The sequence below is a fragment of the Podarcis filfolensis genome (assembly GCF_964270895.1).
Source record: "Podarcis filfolensis genome assembly, chromosome: 8".
In the NCBI taxonomy this organism is placed as follows: Eukaryota; Metazoa; Chordata; class Lepidosauria; order Squamata; family Lacertidae; genus Podarcis; species Podarcis filfolensis.
In genome coordinates this window covers 77,537,613-77,555,606 of record NC_139611.1, presented here as the reverse complement: position 1 = coordinate 77,555,606, position 17,994 = coordinate 77,537,613, and the positions used below count along the sequence as shown (strand labels likewise).

At 43.9% G+C, this 17,994-nt stretch overlaps 1 long non-coding RNA gene across 1 annotated transcript; it reads right to left on the bottom strand.

Annotated features, from left to right (window-relative positions):
• Positions 1-2,097: 2,097 nt before the first annotated feature.
• On the bottom strand, positions 2,098-5,762 carry LOC310769246. The gene is made up of 3 exons (XR_014551569.1): positions 5,358-5,762; positions 4,215-4,249; positions 2,098-2,412 (listed from the first exon to the last, which is right to left on the bottom strand). It is a non-coding gene; the product is annotated as an uncharacterized lncRNA (long non-coding RNA).
• Between the last annotated feature and the right edge of the window lie 12,232 nt (positions 5,763-17,994).

Sequence of the window (17,994 nt, the reverse complement as noted above, 5' to 3'; positions counted from 1 at the left end):
GAGGGTGTGGGTGCATTGCACGGAGTGTGTTGTTGCATTGTACGGAAGGTGTAGTTGCATTGCACGGAGTGTGTGTGCATTGCATGGAGGGTGTAGTTGCATTGCACAGAGTGTTTTTTGCATTGCACGGAGTGTGTGTGCATTGCACGGAGTGTCTAGTTGCATTGAACGGAGGGTGTGTGCAGTGCACGGAGGGTGTAGTTACATTGCCACGGAGTGTGTAGTTGTATTGCATGGAGTGTAGTTGCATTGGATGAAGTGTGTGTGCATTGCAGGGAGTGTGTTTTGCATTGCACGGAGTGTGTAGTTGCATTGCACGGACCGTGTTTTTTGCATTGCATGGAGTGTGTTTTTTGCATTGCACGGAGTGTGTGTCTGAAAAGGATGCCCAAGCGGGGGCTGGAAGCTGGCAAGCAATAGCTCAATACCTTTTGCCCATATTCCCATTTTATTTAGAGATCCAGTTGGATATCGTTGCTAAAACATACCACTTGCCTATGGAGAAGCTGTCTGCCTTGAAGGAAGTTATTTTGTAATACTTCCTCTGTAGCAAGTGATGCTTCATCAGATCCGATCTTGCTGGGTCACTTAATTAATCTTCCCACTAGGCCAGGCTGCCTGCGGCCTGAGGTCCCCTTACCTTTGTATACGCCTACCAAGTGTGGTGAAGGCAGATATCAGGCGATAGTAGCAATTCCTGAATGTATGCAATAATAGTTCGCCATGGCAGGATACCTTGAACCCACACAGGGATTTTCAGGTTCATGCTGGTGCTGCTGGATCGTTGCCCTTTGGTTTTTATTTCAAGGGCTGCTGGTGTGCAAAGCTATGGCCTCAAGCCTAAGAGAGTCTGTGTACTGGTCCAGTAAACGCTTCCGCTGCGCCACCAGCAACAGTTCTCTTTGCAGAGCATTAATTAAGTCCAGTGCAGAGATTCTTGTTGCAGTACAAGCTTCAAAATCTCAGCAGCAAAGAAATAACGACACAGGGAAGCCTGTCTTTCCAAAGACAGGTTTATTGCAGAAAGATAACAGAAACACCTCCGGAGCTTTCAGACATTTTTGCTTCACGCCCCACAGGCAGAGAAAACAAACACTCTTTATATACTGAGCAACTTAACAACTTAACGAGCTTGACTACTTAAAGTCACATGACATTGCTAACTTGCCAGCGTCTTAGGTTTCACACCTTAACACCCCCTCTCGCTGGCAATACAAAAACAAAATTACTTCAGACCCATTTCTTCACAAAAGTTTTCATGCCGCTGAAACCCAAGCGGTTTCGTAAAACCATCAGCTTGATTTTCATGACTGGGACAGTAATTTAATTTAACAATTCCTGCTTTTACCGTTTGACAAACATTTTGAAAGCGGATATCCAAATGTTTTGTACGACCTTTAAACTGCCCATTTTGTGCTAACTTAAGACACGGTTGATTATCACCCCATACAGTGATTGGAGTGATGGCCTTTTCATACATCTCTTGTGCCAAGCATTTGTAAAATTCTAGATCTCTACATAACTCAGATAAGGCACAGAACTCAGCTTCTGTTGACGACAAAGCAATCAGGTTCTGTTTCTTGGATCTCCACCCAATCAGAGAGTTACCAAATTTTATTACACAGCCAGACACTGATTTTCTATCTTTTAAATTTGCCCAATCACTATCTGCCCAACAAGTAATCTGTGCTTGTCCTTCAGAAGATAATTCAAGGCAAAAATCTTTGGTGTATTGTAAATATCTTAACACTCTTTGAATTCCTTTCCATGCATTTACACTAGGTTTTGAAGCTTCTCTGCTGAGTAAGTTAACAGCGTAAGCAATATCTGGTCTACTCCATTGCGAAAGATGAAGTAAGCTTCCCAGTGCTGACTGAAAGATTTCAGCACGCTTGAATTCAGCACTATCCTTGAACTCATTGTCTTTTACAAAACCCATTTCCATTGGTGTTCTAACACCTGCACACTCCGTCATGCCAAATTTTTTCAACATTTGCAATATCTTGCCTTTTTGATTCAGTAGAAAACTGCCATTTTTGGTCCTATCTATCTGAACACCAAGATAGACCTTCACATCACCAAGATTCTTCACTTTGAAGTGTTTATTTAACTCTTTGGCTAGTTTTTTTACTTGTTCTTGTGTCTTTGAAGTATAAATCAGGTCATCTACATAAACAAGCAAAGATTCTTGAGCATCTCCTGAACCTCTGAAATATAAGCAATTGTCAGCCTTGCTCCTGCTAAAACCAATGCCTACCAAAACGTCATTCAAACACTCATTCCAATTATGAGCAGATTGCTTGAGTCCATAAATAGATTTATGTAGTTTCCATACCTGATTTGATTTACCAACTTTCAATCCTGGTGGTAGCTCCATATAGAGCTCTTCAGCCAAGTCTGAATGAAGATAAGCTGTAGAGACATCAAATTGATTCACTTTGAACCCTTTCTGAGCAGCAACTGCTAATAGTGCCCTTAGGGTTTCACTCCTTGAAGTGGGTGCATAGACTTCGGAATAATGTAACCCCTTTCTTTGCGTAAAACCTCGAGCTACAAGCCTTGCTTTGTACTCTGGTTTCCCCATCGCTGTTGTCTTTATCCTGTACACCCACCTACAACTTACTGCCTTGGTACCTTCTGGCAGTTTGGTGATGGAAAACACACCCAGTTCTTTCATAGAATTCAACTCTTTTTGCATGGCCTCACGCCACCTACTGGCCTCCTCCTGGGGTAATTGCTCAACCTCCTCAAAACTTTCAGGTTCGCAATTTGCCAAACCAGCCCAAACACTAATAGCTTGGTACCTTTCAGGAGGTTTACCTTTGTTGGTACGCTTGGAACGCCTTAACAGTTCCTGCGATGTTCCTTCAGTTTCTCCTTCTGACCCAGAATCACTAGTCGTCACCTGTTTGTCACTAGTAGTTGAAGAACTTTATGATTCTGACTTTACACGTCTCTCTTGCTGTACAGGTGAACTTTTAGAGCTAGAAGATTCTGACTTTACAGACTTGGGTGAACTAGACGATTTCTCCCTCGTCCTTAGACTCAAATTCCTCAGCCTGTTCTGGAACTAATACCTGCCCGGGGGCCTGAGTTTCATTGTTACTGTTCACCACATCAAATAGTATGTCAGGATTTCCATGAATTTTATTCCAACCATCCTGTTCATAAAATTCTGCACTTCTGCTGATTGTGATTTTCATTTGATTGCCTTCTACATTCACAAATCTCCAACCTTTTGTGTTTGCTTGATAACCACAGAAAAACATTTCTTTAGATCTAGGATCGCCTTTCCTACGTTGTGCCCTAGGCACCAGCACATAAGCACGACATCCAAAAACTCTTAGATGATCAATTTTTGGTTTTTTTTCAAATAGCATGAAGTAAGGAGTGTTGCCTACTGTGCTATTGTATACTCTGTTAAAAGTATAATTCGCATACAGTGCAGCCTCAGCCCAAAAACGCTGTGGAAGTCCAGAATCAAACAGCAAAGCAGCAATGGCTTCCTGTAATGTACGAAATTTTCTTTCGGCAACTGCATTCTCCTGTGGTGAATAGGGATTGGTAAGTCTATGAACTATACCTTTCCTTTTTAACCACATCTCCAGCGTGTGGTTCACATATTCCCCACCACGATCTGATTGTATTTTACGTACCCTGGTGTCAAATTTACATTCGACTTCTTCAATCCAATCCATCAGGATGGAAGCTGCTTGTGATTTTTCTTTCAGAAAGAAAACCCAACTAGCCCTTGAAAAATCATCCACCAAAATTTGCATAAATCTCGCACCTCCAAGCGATTTGACTGGCATAGGGCCACACACGTCTGTGTGCACAAGTTCAAAGGGTTTTTTGCTTACTCTATCAGATCTAGGATAGTTACATGTCTTAACCTTAGCATGTTTACAAGCACAACAATCCAGAAAATTTGGACAGGGTTTAATGTTACACTCCTCAGCTAAATCTGGCATCTTGCTTACATACTTAAAGCATATATGAGCTAACTTTCTGTGTAGTAGATGTGCACAACCTGTACGAGGAGCCTTATTTACACACTTAGCTTGCGCTTCACCTGTTGAACACCTACCTGCTGCTAACTGCTCTTCATCCAAAACAAAAAGCCCATCCTCACAGGGAATTTTAACTAGCTCCTTCCCCTGTTTCAAAATGGTGCACACATCATTTTCAAACTCAACCTTAAAACCACTTTTTACCAGGCATGACACACTCAAAAGTCCATTCTTCATTCCTGGAAGAACAAAAACAGGAAGGTTAGTTTGCAAACAGTTAACATAAATTGTGCCTTTAAGGTTCATTTCTCGTTTACTATTGTCTGCTATAGTCACAGTTTTTGCAACTGGCAATGTCTTGCAGTTCATCAAGCTGCCACTAGATGTCGCTGGAACTAAACTGTGACTTGCTCCACTGTCAACTATCCACTTCAAGGTTTGTTGGCTCCTTTTAGGACTCTGTTGTGCTGCCATTGCAGATAGTCCCTTATCAGCACCTGCTCCCCCTCTGGATCGTTGATTCTTGTAGTTCTCACGTCGTCTTCCCCTGTAGCTCCGGAAACTGGCCTTGGACTGTTGAAATTCCTGCTGCTTTTCTGGACACTTTGCTATCAAATGAAACCTGAACATCCAACCCTTGGGGTATTTGAATTATCAATACGTTTTCGATGATGTTGATATTCTTGCTCACACAATCTACCAGTCACATAATTCATATTCAGCTGGTCCTCTGGCAAAACTTGTAAAGTTAGTACTATGTTTTCAAACCCTGCATGCAGGCTGCTAAGCAGAGTATAAACTTTAATATTTTCAGGAAAATTCACACCTAGAGATGACAGTCGGTTGAAATGCTCAGTCATCTGTGACGTGTGTTCAACCACACTATCCCCTGGCTTCAGTTTCAACTCATACAAAGCACGTATAATGTTCACCTTCTCTCCGGGCGTGGCTCTATGGTGAATTCGCCTAAGAGCTTCCCAAATTTCAAATGCAGACCTTAAATTTTCCACATGAGGTAATTGGGAATCGTCTATCGATACCATCAACATGCATCTAGCTTTAGTGTCCATTTTATCATGTTCCCTGTTCTGAGCATGTGCAGCAGCCTGTTGCTCTGCTGTGGCATCTGCTGCAACAGCCACAAACGGCTTTCGCCTCTGGACATAGTCAGCCCACACTTCTTTGGCTTCCAACCAGACTTGAGCCCTCTTAGACCACTGCACATAATTAGCAGAGTTCAACTTTGTAAAGGGAACCTGGAAATTTTCCACTGCCATTCTTGGGATCTGCTGCTACTCCCTCTGTGTGCCCTTGCTTCTCTTTCCCCTTGGGATTTGTTTTACTCACTTTTCAGACGCCTCCAGCCTCCTCTAAGAGCTGGATTTACGACCAAGCCGGTCTTCTCTCATCCGAAAGCTGCTTTCACTTTCTCTGCACACAATACAGCTGTAGAAACGTAGAAGGAGCCATAACCTAAGAGAGTCTGTGTACTGGTCCAGTAAACGCTTCCGCTGCGCCACCAGCAACAGTTCTCTTTGCAGAGCATTAATTAAGTCCAGTGCAGAGATTCTTGTTGCAGTACAAGCTTCAAAATCTCAGCAGCAAAGAAATAACGACACAGGGAAGCCTGTCTTTCCAAAGACAGGTTTATTGCAGAAAGATAACAGAAACACCTCCGGAGCTTTCAGACATTTTTGCTTCACGCCCCACAGGCAGAGAAAACAAACACTCTTTATATACTGAGCAACTTAACAACTTAACAACTTAACGAGCTTGACTACTTAAAGTCACATGACATTGCTAACTTGCCAGCGTCTTAGGTTTCACACCTTAACAAAGCCCGGTGTGGTGAGGCAATCATGTGACATAACTTTTCTTGAGTTTTCCCCATTGTAGTAGCAGTTCACATGTGGCCCGAGGAGTTCAGTGACCATCGGATCTGCTTTTGGTTTGATAACCAGGTAGTGGTGAGCGTCTTGGCAAAACAGTCCTCACGCTCTAGCACAGTCTCTGCCCCTCCGCTCATGCTTTCGAGCTGCGCCGCTTAAGGTTTAATATTGTGCTTTCTACTCTCCAAATTACAGGATCCTCTAATGATGTCGTTGACACTCTATCCCATTTTCAGATGAAGCGCTTCAGATCCTGGGCTCCAGACTCAGCTATTGCCAGACTTTTCCAGACCACCTGTGGCATTTTGACAACAATTAGTAATTACAGAGAGCAGCAGCTTCCATTTCCCCTTCTGCTTTTCGCTCTTATGGGAAGGCCTGGATGGATTTCTTAGCCTTAAGCTGGCAGTCCTCGGCCATTCAGATGAATTGGCCCCCATCCTCTGAGCAGATCCAGCAGTATTTGGTCCACCTGCTGCAGATTGGGCATGCGGTTATAACTATCAGAATTCAGTCCGCTGCAATGTCTGTTACACTGAAGCTTTATTTTTCAGAGACCCTTGTATAAAGTTTGTAGTGCGCAGGGCCTTGGAAGGTTGGAATAGGCTCCAACCTCATAGGACAGTGGGCAGAAAGTCGGTCAATTTACCTATGCAGTATCTGCAACAAGTTAAAACTTGTCTGCTGGTTAAAGATCAAGGCGAGACTCCTTTCAGTAGTCCATTGCATTTTTGCACTGAGTGTTGGGAAAATGGTTGTTGGAGCCAGCACAGGGCTGAGAGTCTGGAGGCTTATTGCTTCAGGACTTTTCCTTATCCTTTGGAGCTTGTCGTTAGAGTTGGGAACTCTAAAACAGACTTAGTGGGCAGGAGTGCCACAATCAGGCTTCCCGCCACAGGTGAGGAGGGCCCTTGCCCGGTTATGGATAACAGAATATTTGGCTTTTCGTTCCCCTGGGGGCTGGCCTGCTCCTAGTGCATGAAAATGGGTTCCCGTTAGCCAGGCATCAATGTGCTTACGTCATGCACCAGTTATTACGGCCTATGGCTTGCTTACCGCTGAACACGCCTCATTCCTTACGATTAGGTGCTGCTGCAAAGGCTGCACACTGGGGGCCTGTCAGTAGACAGGATTGTGAATACGGGTCATTGGAAGTCTGACGCTGACAAGGGTTATATCAGGAAGTGTCACAATGATGTCTGTGCTGATGCTTGTCTGTTATTTCCTATTTTAAAAGGAGCAGCTGTGCACATTTGGGCCACAGCATTGTACACTAGGCTGGCAAGCATGTTGACGAGTTTGGACTGGGGCGCCATCTCAGTCTTCCTGTCCATGTGAACATATACTGCATGTCCAGATGGGGAATGCTTTGTGAGGAGATGCTTCCTTTGGTGCGGTCGAGGTGACCTGTGCAGGTCCTCCCGCAGTGCTGGTAGTACAGCTGGGCGAGAATGTTTGCCGTCTTCCTCCAGCATAAGTCTGCATCCCTGCATGCAAGAGGGCTTGGATTGAGTTGATGGCAGCTCTCCCTGGACTCAAAATAATTTAAGGCATTGGTTCAAGGTGGTCTGGAGGGGGGGCGGTTGGAGCACCTGTCCCCTCCAATGCGCAAAGATATTCCATTAAGGGAATCCAAGGATTCCCCATGCTTTTGTCGACTCCTTTCGAGGGGTGGGGCCACGCAAGAGTCCCTGGGAGCATTTGGGGGCGAGCTTGAGTCTGATCCTGGTTCATTGCTCCCCCACGCTGCTTATTTGTACTGACGATATGGTGGGGCCCAGTCGTCAGTGCTGCCCTGCTGAGGTCAGGTGCAGCTAGTCGGGAACCAATGCCTAGACAAACTACCACCGAGCAGGCCAGAAAGCATATTAATAAGGCGGTGGACAATAGAATAAAATAAATAAAGTAAATAAAATAACAAATAAAATAAAATAGGTCCTTGCTTTAGGTGGTTCTGTAATATTGCACCCTGCTATTTTTCTTCAAGGCTGTTGCCCTCTTTAGGGCAGATGGGGCGCATCTTTCCCCTATGGGGAACGACACCTGGCGGGATGCGATTGCCTTGGGATTCATTGCTCCCCCACAATGTTTGCTGGTACTGACGATATGGTGGGGCCCAGTCGTCAGTGCTGCCCTGCTGAGGTCAGGTGCAGCTGGTCGGGAACCAATGCCTAGACAAACTACCACCGAGAAGGCCGGAAAGCATGTTAATAAGGCAATGGAAATAAAATACAGGTCGTTGGAAATTGAATGCATTCAAAGGTTATGTTCGTTAACATTATTGGTGTCTTACAATTTTTTGCTTGTTTTATCTTAGGTTTAGCAGCTGTCTGCATCTGGATGGTGGAGCACAGCCTCATGCATTGGGCTGGCATCAGTGCACGGCAGTCCGGATTGGGACCGGGTCTTGGCCTTCCTCCACATGTGCAGTTGCCTTGGCTGTCCAGACGGGGAATGCGCCCGAATTCCTGCCACTGATTCGGAGGCAGGTGCTGCTGGAAGGGCCGCCCACTGCTGTTGGGGTGCAGCTGGGTGAGAACGACCTGGTTTCCATGGACTGTTTTTTCACCACGTGCTGCACTTTTGGGTGACCTGGAGAAGCTGCGGGCAGTGGTGCCGACAGCAAAAATATTTTGGTCAAAGCTTTTGCAACGATGTGTTTGGAAGGGTAGTCGTTGCCCAGCTGCCACTGAAAGGGCCAGGAAGCGCATCAATTCTGCTGTGTCTAAAAAGATTTTTGAGCTGGGTGGAGATGTGATTTCCCATCCTGAGATTCTTTTTCAGGCTGCATCCTTTTTCAGAGCTGATGGCGTGCATCTTTCTGCCTCAGGGAATGAGGCTTGGCTGGGTGCAGTGGTGGCCAAGCTGAGGGCTTGGTTGGGTCTGTGAGTGGTTTGGTGGTGAGCTGAAGGCTCCATGGCGGTTAGGCATTGGTTAAATTGGTTCTTGGAGGGGTAAGTGCCTATCCCTCCAAATGATGCAGAAAGGGAATTCCGTTAAAGGAATCCAGGGGCTTGCCATTCTTTTCGTCCTTGTCCCCGGAGTTGGACTTGGGCCGTGCAAGCCCCACAGGAACATGAGGGTGAGAAGTGAGGGTCTGTGGCTCAGCTTCATTTTCTCACCCAATACTTGTTTCCCACGCTGGCTTCCGTTGGTGTCCGGAAGGCCAGCTCTGTCCTTGAGGGCAAGGACAGATAGTCATAACCAATGCCTAAGCAACCACTCACATTTTTTGTATTTTGAATAAAGTTGTGGCCAAAATTATGCCAAAAACCTTAAACAAAAATTGATGTGTGAAGTGTGAATTTTTTTGGGGGTGGCATTGTGGGACTCAACACGCAACTTTTGGGTTCTCCTTTAAAAAAGCTCAATATTTTTGGTGGTTTCCTAAAAAAACAAGTTTTGAGTGTACTGGCTTTTACTTTTGGGGATGTGGGAACCCTAAGTTCACCATGAAAGACTTCTGAGTAAGCTTAGCTGTCCTGGAAGACAAGGAAAGGTCAGTAAAGAATAGGAAGCAGTATAAACCTGCAGTATCCTCAGTGAAGACGGGTCAGAAGTGGGGTCTCTCAATGCTCAATACAGTGGTACCTCGGGTTACATATGCTTCAGGTTACATACGCTTCAGGTTACAGACTCCAATAACCCAGAAATAGTACCTCGGGTTAAGAACTTTGCTTCAGGATGAGAACAAAAATCGTGCTCCATCGGCCCCATTAGCTAAAGTGGTGCTTCAGGTTAAGAACAGTTTCAGGTTAAGAACGGACCTCCGGAATGAATTAAGTACGTAACCAGAGGTACCACTGTATTGGGTTTGGGGCTTTGCAACATTTTTTATTTGGTCCCACACATCCTGTCAAAGAAATGTAAGGAAGCAAACAACAGAAAAGAATAGTGTTTCAAATAAAATGAAATGTATTTAAAACTTTTGAAAACATCAATAACTTTAAAAATCCGAAACACACCCGCCCAGTCAATAATTTGAAGGCTAATAGCCTTCAAATTATTGCAACCTTAACTCCCTGGATCAATAGGAATTTTAAAAACTCATGAAACATCAAAATGGGAGAGGTGAATGCAGTGCACCAGAGTGGACATTCCCTGTCATGGGCCAGCAACAAATGGGAGCTACATCATGGGGACTTTCCTTGTTAATCATATGGGTCCATATTTTACGAGCAAAATATTTTTTAATTGCTATGTATATGATTTATTTTTCAGAAGTTAAAGTTGTATGAGTTTCAGTTGTAGCTGGAGCTTGTAAACATTGCTTTATCAGCTGGCCTCTCTACTTGACCTTTGTGCATCTTGGTTAACTGTATCTCTCCCTAGGTAGAGAGTGGCCAGGATTATTTTAATGCCTCATTGAAGAAGGGAAGGTGTGGTCCTATAATAAGAACAATGGCTGTGCAGCCCTTCATCCTTCATGGATTTGGATAATTTCAGGCTTTCTTGAATGAGATAGATTATGGAGACAGGGGTAGACAACATAGTGTGCTCCAGACAATTCCCATCAACCCTAGTTGGAATGTCTGGCTTTTGAGGCGATGAGAGTTGTAGTCTAGCCACCTCTAGAAGTCAGCATACTACCTCTCCCTGATCAATATCCATTTCTAGCTCAGCAGGCTCAGCTTTAGCTAAAACAACCTCTGTTATATTATTTGTAAATCACAGTTTGATATGTTGGTGCAGACAACTATATACAGTCATACCTCGGGTTACAGACGCTTTGTGTTGCACGTTTTCGGGTTGCGCACCACACCGAACCCCTGAAGTACCGGAATAGGTTACTTCCGGGTTTTGGTGCTCTCGCATGCGCAGAAGCACGAAATCACATTTTGCACATGCGCAGAAAAGCCAAATCGTGACATTGCAGGTTGCGAACGCTGCGGATTGGGAACGTGCCTCCCACACGGATCACGTTCGCAACCTGAGCATCCACTATAATGGAATTCATTCTCGTATAGTACCCATTATTCCTCCCTAGAGGATTCTGGGGTTGGCATTTTTGTGAGGACTATGGACAGAATATTTGATTCAACTTCAAGGAACCACACTTCCAAATATTTCTAGAGGATATATTTTGAAAAATGGTGAAGTAGTACAAAACTGAACATGCTCTGTTGGCTGGTTCTAGGAATACAATCATGTTCCAGCATCACCAGATTCCTGTGAACAAAATATATATGTGATTTACCAATTGCTGATCACTGTACCTGATCATGGACATCATTTCCCCAGAAGCATTGTGATGAAATTGAGATAGGAAATACTAGGGTGTTATTTGGTGAAATTACACAGGGTTCTCAAAAAGGATTCAATTAAGGAAAATACCTGTTTCTTAACCCTGAGAATTGGAGGGAGTGCAAACTGCAGGTGGCAGAATTTCATACCATTTCCAAAAAAAGAGTTAATCCAATTTCCACATTGTGCTTTGTGTTCCAGTATAAAATTGCACCATGTCTAGGAAAGCATGCAATCTCTAATTTCATCATTTCCCACCCCCTCATTGGACTAGTTCTTTCCACCTGGAACCCTCGGGCTCCCTTCTTGGCCTATAAATCCCTCCAAACTAGGCTCATCCTCCATCCTTCACCTGCTTGTTTGTTCTGAGTGCTCTCACCTTTTGATCTCTTCAGCACTATGACGACTTTCCTGAGTACTTGTCTCTTCTTGGTCATCCTTTGCCCAGGTGAGTAGGAGCCTGAGATCTTGAATTCTTTCTCCAAGGACATTCAGTCAAGGGGCTAATAGTGTCCATACGCCACCTTTGAAGCAAGAGACACAAAGTAGTTGTTGTGGAAGATGATAATCAGCCATCTGAACAACATGACCAGTCCAACACAGTTGATGCTACCTACGCCCTTGCAGCCATACAGAGCTGTGCAGGAAGGAGAGGAGGTCTAACTAATCAGAGGACTGGATGAGGGAGAGCAGAGCAGGGAGGCTGGCAGGAGAAGATAGAATCAGCAGAGCCAACTGCCTACAGAAGCAATGGGATTGGTCTTCTTTACTGTTCCATTTACTCATGAGGAGGCCAGTGGAGAGGAGAGGAGTAACTTTAGCCCTGCAGTAGGCTGCTTGCTGCAGATAACTATGGCTCTTGCTGGGGGCAACAGATCAATGGTACTTTGAGGCACTGAGAGACCTCTAACCATAGATGCCAAACCTATGGGGCTGGGGACACCTCTACCTCCCCAAGTATGTGATGATGGGACTGAAAATTCCCCAACTTTGAGGGGCACCACTGTGCCTCCTTGCAACCTCCTTGTACATGTTGTACTCATGGTCTCAAGTGCACACAATGAGCACCCCCAATGTCAGGCAGAACTTGGCCTTTAACCACAAGTTGAAAGCCTTTCAACCCTTTAACCACAAGTTGAAAGCACTGGTTGCAAGAGCGGGGAACCAGTGCAAGGGCCGTCCCTGGTAGGGGATTTGCTTTTTTGGGGAAATCTCCCTAGGTCTAAGTAACCAGTTATCAGGGACTGGGGATGGAATATGGCCCCTGCTCTTGTGGGCCCTGGGCTGGAGGAGTGGTATAGGGAGGGGTGAAGGGGTTTTCTTCATGAACTCCCCAGCCATTTTTTCGGTGTATAGGCAGCAGTTTTCGTTGTAGGTAGTGTGGTGTAGTGGTTAGTGTACTGAGCCCAGGAGCTGAGAGAGATCAGATTCAAAATTCCCCATTCATCCACAAAGCTGATATTGAGTCTTGTTTAGTGGTTGGGTCCTGAGGGTCCATTTAGAAAGTGTGCTTATATTTCCTTATGGAATGGGGCAAGGGGAAATTTTTACATTTGCAGAGCCTTTTTGAGCCTCAGGATTATTATGGGGAGTGGGGTGCATTTAGCATGGCTCCAGGTAAAGGCAAGGCTAAGGTGGGCTCTAAGGGCAAAGGAAAAGCATCTGCACCACAGAGGGAGCATGCATAGGCATCCCATTCCCCTCCTGTTCTGTGGAGGAAGAGTCAGACTAGGGGACTATATTGATGTTCCTCGAGGCCCTGAGAAGGCAGAAGGCAGCCCTACTGCAGCTGTAACTTCAAGCGCTTGTCAGCTGGCAGAAGCAAGAAACACAAAATCCTAACCAAGGTGCTGTTAATTTAATTTCAACAGGTTTGGATGCCTTGGAAGTAAGTACCGGTTTTGCTTCGCAGGAAGTGCCAGAGGTGGAAGGCACGCAGGAGGTGCTCATGGCAAATGGTGAGGCATTATATTCTCAGCAGTGGAGTTGGCCAGGGTGGCATCCCCAATTGCCATGGATTTGTCAGGGTTGGAGTCCAGCTCAGTGGCCTTTCTCCCCTCCAGTGGTGGCTGTGGCTTCCACTGAATCCCCCCTTTATACAGGGGGATCTGCCACTTTGTTGGATGCTTGTAATCAGGAAAGGGGCCCAGGATCTGTGGATGTGACCAATCACCCTGATCTGCAGGGATAACTCTGACCCCCCCCTTTCATCCAGTAGCACCCACCAGCTCAGAGGGGAAATGAAGGGAGAAGGCGGGTCTATATCATCAGTGCTGCCCCACCCTGATCCCTTGGATGTGGTTAAGTGGACGCCATCCCATTTTCAGAGCCATCAGCCCCCACCTGGTTTCCATCGTCTCCCAACTACCAAAGAAAGGATTTGGAAAGGGGAATATTGTGTTGTTTTCACTCACTTAAATAGGGAAATTCCCAAGAAAGGAAAGGACATTGTAGGTGAGATTGATGCAGGCAAACCAAAGCACAGGAAGGTGCCAATTGGTTACTGGGGTATTTAAATTTATGCCAGAATTAATATATCAAATTATGGATTTATGGAGCATACTCAGAGTTCATGGGGGGGATTGAAGACCTATGATGAAGCTTTATGCAGCTGGGCAGCTACAAAGTAGGCCTGGAGTGAGGGGAAAGATACTAGCAAATGGGAAGAAGGCTTTGTGTCTTTCCATTTCTGTGTCTGGAGATGTTCCTGTATGAGGAATGGGGGGGGGGGAGATGTGTGTTGGTGTGCATGCAGCCTCTAACCCACCACTACATGTGGATCCTGAGACTATTAACATTGCTCGTGTTGGGCTTGGAATATTCTGTTTCTCAAAGACTGGACAGCTTATGTTTCCTCTCTCCTCTCTGCAGTGACAACTCTGGAATGTATAAAAAACAAGCACCAAACTTGTCGTATCAAAGGAGGAAGTTGCCTTAAGCAGCGTACTGTAACCTATTTAAGTGAGTATGAAGCCTTTCTGTCATATTAACTCTAAATGTGTGTTTGCATCCTTTGGTCTCTGGGGTATCTAGTGTGACAACGGAATGCTGATCTCACCAACCTTGAGGAACTCAACTAACTTTTTCAACAATTAAATATTAGAATTAAAACTATATATAAAATCTGTTTAGAATGTAACAATAATTACAATAAAAACAACACAACCCCAACCCTTTCCGTAAAAGCAGTCATTCTCCAAAAACCTGTTGAGACCCACTTGTAAAATGACAAGGTGGGATTTAGTCTATATCCTTGAGTGAGGTACAATAAAAGCAAAAAATAAGATAAAGAAGAAAACCTCGTATTGAAACCCATCCATCTCTCTCTCTCTCTCTCTCTCTCTCTCTCTCTCTCTCTCTTAGCAAGGGAGTTCCAGAGTCTGTAAGGAGCCACTGAGATGGCCCATTTCCATATCATTAACTAATAGAGTGTGGAACCTCTCTCACTCTCTCATACTTTGACTCAGGGAAGCCTCATAGATCCACAGAGCCACTGGTAACCTTCTCCTGACTTTTACCAGGTGCTTACTGTGAACAAACTGTGCACAAATATTCAGGCCTCATCTTTCTCTGACATTTATCTCATAGCTCCCCCTTAACTCCTAAATGACAATCCCTCAGTGAATGATAATTCCCAACTGCTTAGAAAGCAACCAAGTCAGAGCCTACTTTTCGTTGGTGCAGGCACATCGATGTAGCAATGAGGTGCGCAGCAAGTGAATGCACACAAGGAGACATGTGTTGGGTTCAGATTAGTCCACAACTTTATTGATTACAGGGATAAACAGCTTTGACACAGACACTGGGCATGTAACCAGTCCGCCTACTGACTGATAGACTATTGGGGATGACCAATATTAGCGTCCATCAACAGCATGAAGAGCATCCTGTGAACCTCAAGTAGACCGGTACCGGCAAGGGGTGCTCTGTGCCCTGAATCCCTGAGCTGGATGTATGGACAAGGAATGCATTCTTCCAAGATCCCTGAGAGGGATCCCATCTGACAGGATGGGGCTTTACCTCCCATTCCCACTAAGAATCCAGCCCAATGATTCTTCTGCTGCACAAAGTGGTGAAATGGAAGGTTGCATAGAAGGTGACTGCCAAACCTACAACACCTGGAACAAGTCCAGCATGCCATTAAGGATATCCACTAGCCATGTCTTGCAGCCGGCTGCTTAGTAGTGTATAATCTGTCCTGTAAAAAGTCCCCTTGGGCTTGCACATTTTCCTTCATCACTTTGTTCATCTTACTTGGTCCTTGTTAACTCAGATGGGATGGACAGTTCCCCTCCACACTTGCCTCTTTCATTCACAGGGTTAACCAAGCAACAGACAAGCATTTTCCTTGTCCTCCTAATGTGTTCTGCCCACACAGACCACCCAATCTCCTCCTCCTCCTTCATTTGTTGTTTTCTTCCCTTGAGTCCTGCAATGTTTTCCACTGAAAGCAAAGCAGAATGCTGTGACTTGGGTCCATTGGTCACTTCACTTTGCTCTATCTCTCTCTTTTGTAATTCATTTTTATTGGTTGCTTTAGACATACATACATCAAATCACATTGTAAAAACTTGATTTTCCTGTAATTAAACATATATTTTTAAAACATTATGAAAGAAAAAAAGAACAAAAATACATATTGATTGATTGATTGATTGATTTGATTCATTTGTACTCCATTTCCGTTTGACTTCCCTCCCCTTCTTACCTCAGTCCTCAGTTTTACTTAGTTGACTGTCCCTCCTAACACAGCCATTTATTCATTAACCTAATTCCATTATGTTTTACTTTTTTCTTCTTTTCTTACAGGAGTTACTCTAAACCGGTCAAAAAAATTTATTCTCCATAATGGTCTTTCAAATACTGTTTGAATATATTTCAATCATTTTTAATTTTTTGTATTGTTTGATCATTTTATCTGACCTGTCCGCTTGTCCAGTTCTGTATACTCCATCAATTTGATCAACCAGTCTCTCTTTGTTGATAAGGTCTCCATTTTGCAATTCTGGGCAATCAAGACTCTTGCTGCTGTGGTGGCATACATAAATACTTTCTTAAAGTTTCTTGGAATTTCATCCCCCATGATCCCTAAGAGGAATGCTTTGGGCTTTTTTCCTGGTGCATAAAAGTAATATTATTTAAATATTTATAGAAATCAGCTTTATTATCATTGGGTGCATATACTCCTATCATCACTAATTTTTCTCCTTGTACCGTTACTTGAATTATTACGATGCTTCCCTCCTCATCTTTGAAAAGCAGTCTGGGTTTCACATAGATGACCACGCCTCTCTTTTTACTCTTATCTGACAAGATAAATTCTGCTCCTAACTTTTTATTAATCAGCACCCTTCTGTGCTTTCTGGATATATGTTTCTCCTGAAGACATATTATGTCTAGTTAGTTTTCTGTTAAGATATGTTCCACTCTGTTCCTTTTAAATTTGCATTCTGGTGGGTGGATGAAAAATTCTCTCGTGGATGCTTTCCCTGTCTTCCAGACAGTCTAAATATTAGTTCCTTTGTTTATATTAAATTTGAAGAATTCTTATATTTTTAAAATATTTTTAATATAATTTTTTTATTATTATTTTCTTCTCCCCCTTTTATAACAACCAAATAAAATTTCTTCATCATATATATCTTTACTCTAACTGAGCTTTGACTTCCTCCTGTCCCCCTCTCTGACTTCCATATGTTATCACTTTTATCTTAGCATTTCTAAATCACCCTATTTATCTTAACTCCATACTTAAAAAACTTAATTTTTATAAACAGGTATCAAATCATAACCTAACAAAATATTTTAAATCAACCCTGCAAGTGTTTTCAAATGTTTACAATGTTCCTTCATATACCTTTTTACTAAAGGTATGTTTGAAAATCTTTTTCAGTTCATTATATATCATATCCCAGTACGCTTTAATCTTAGGACATTTCCACCACATATGAAAGAAATTCCCTTCCTTCTCCTTATATTTCCAACATACCTTATCTTCTAAATTTTAGCAAGTTTAGTCAGCATCAAATACCACCAATACATCATCTTCATTAAATTTTCTTTTAATGCCATACATGCAGTGAATTTAATTGTTTTTGTCCATGGTCTTTCCCACATCAAATTTGAAGAATTCTTCGAAAGCTTTCTTAGCTTTTTGAATTATTCCTTCATCATTAAGTAATGCTTCATTCATCCTCTATCTTTTCTGCCCTCTTTCTTTCCCCTTCAGGAATAGGGTAAAGGTAAAGGGACCCCTGACCATTAGGCCCAGTCGTGGCCAATCTGGGGTTGCGGCGCTCATCTTGCTTTATTGGCTGAGGGAGCTGGCGTACAACTTCCTAGTCATGTGGCCAGCATGACTAAGCTGCTTCTGGCGAACCAGAGCAGTGCACAGAAACGCCGTTTACCTTACTGCCGGAGTGGTACCTATTTATCTACTTGCACTTTGACATGCTTTCAAACTGCTAGGTTGGCAGGAGCAGGGACCGAACAACGGGAGCTCACCCCGTTGCGGGGATTTGAACCACGACCTTCTGATCGGCAAGGCCTAGGCTCTGTGGTTTAACCCACAGCGCCACCCGCATCCCCTTTAAAGATAAAGGGACCCCTGATCATTAGGTCCAGTCATGGCCGACTCTAGGGTTGCGGCGCTCATCTCGCTTTATTGGCCTAGGGAGCCGGCTTACAGCTTCCGGAATCCTTCAGGAATAAGGACACTGAATTGTGATCTGATAGGGACTTTGGATCAGTTTCAAATTTTCTCACTCTTAATGTTAATTCTTTTGAGATCCAAATTCCATCTTGCCTGCTGGAAGACTGGTTGGGCTCAGAATAATTTGAGAATTCCTTTG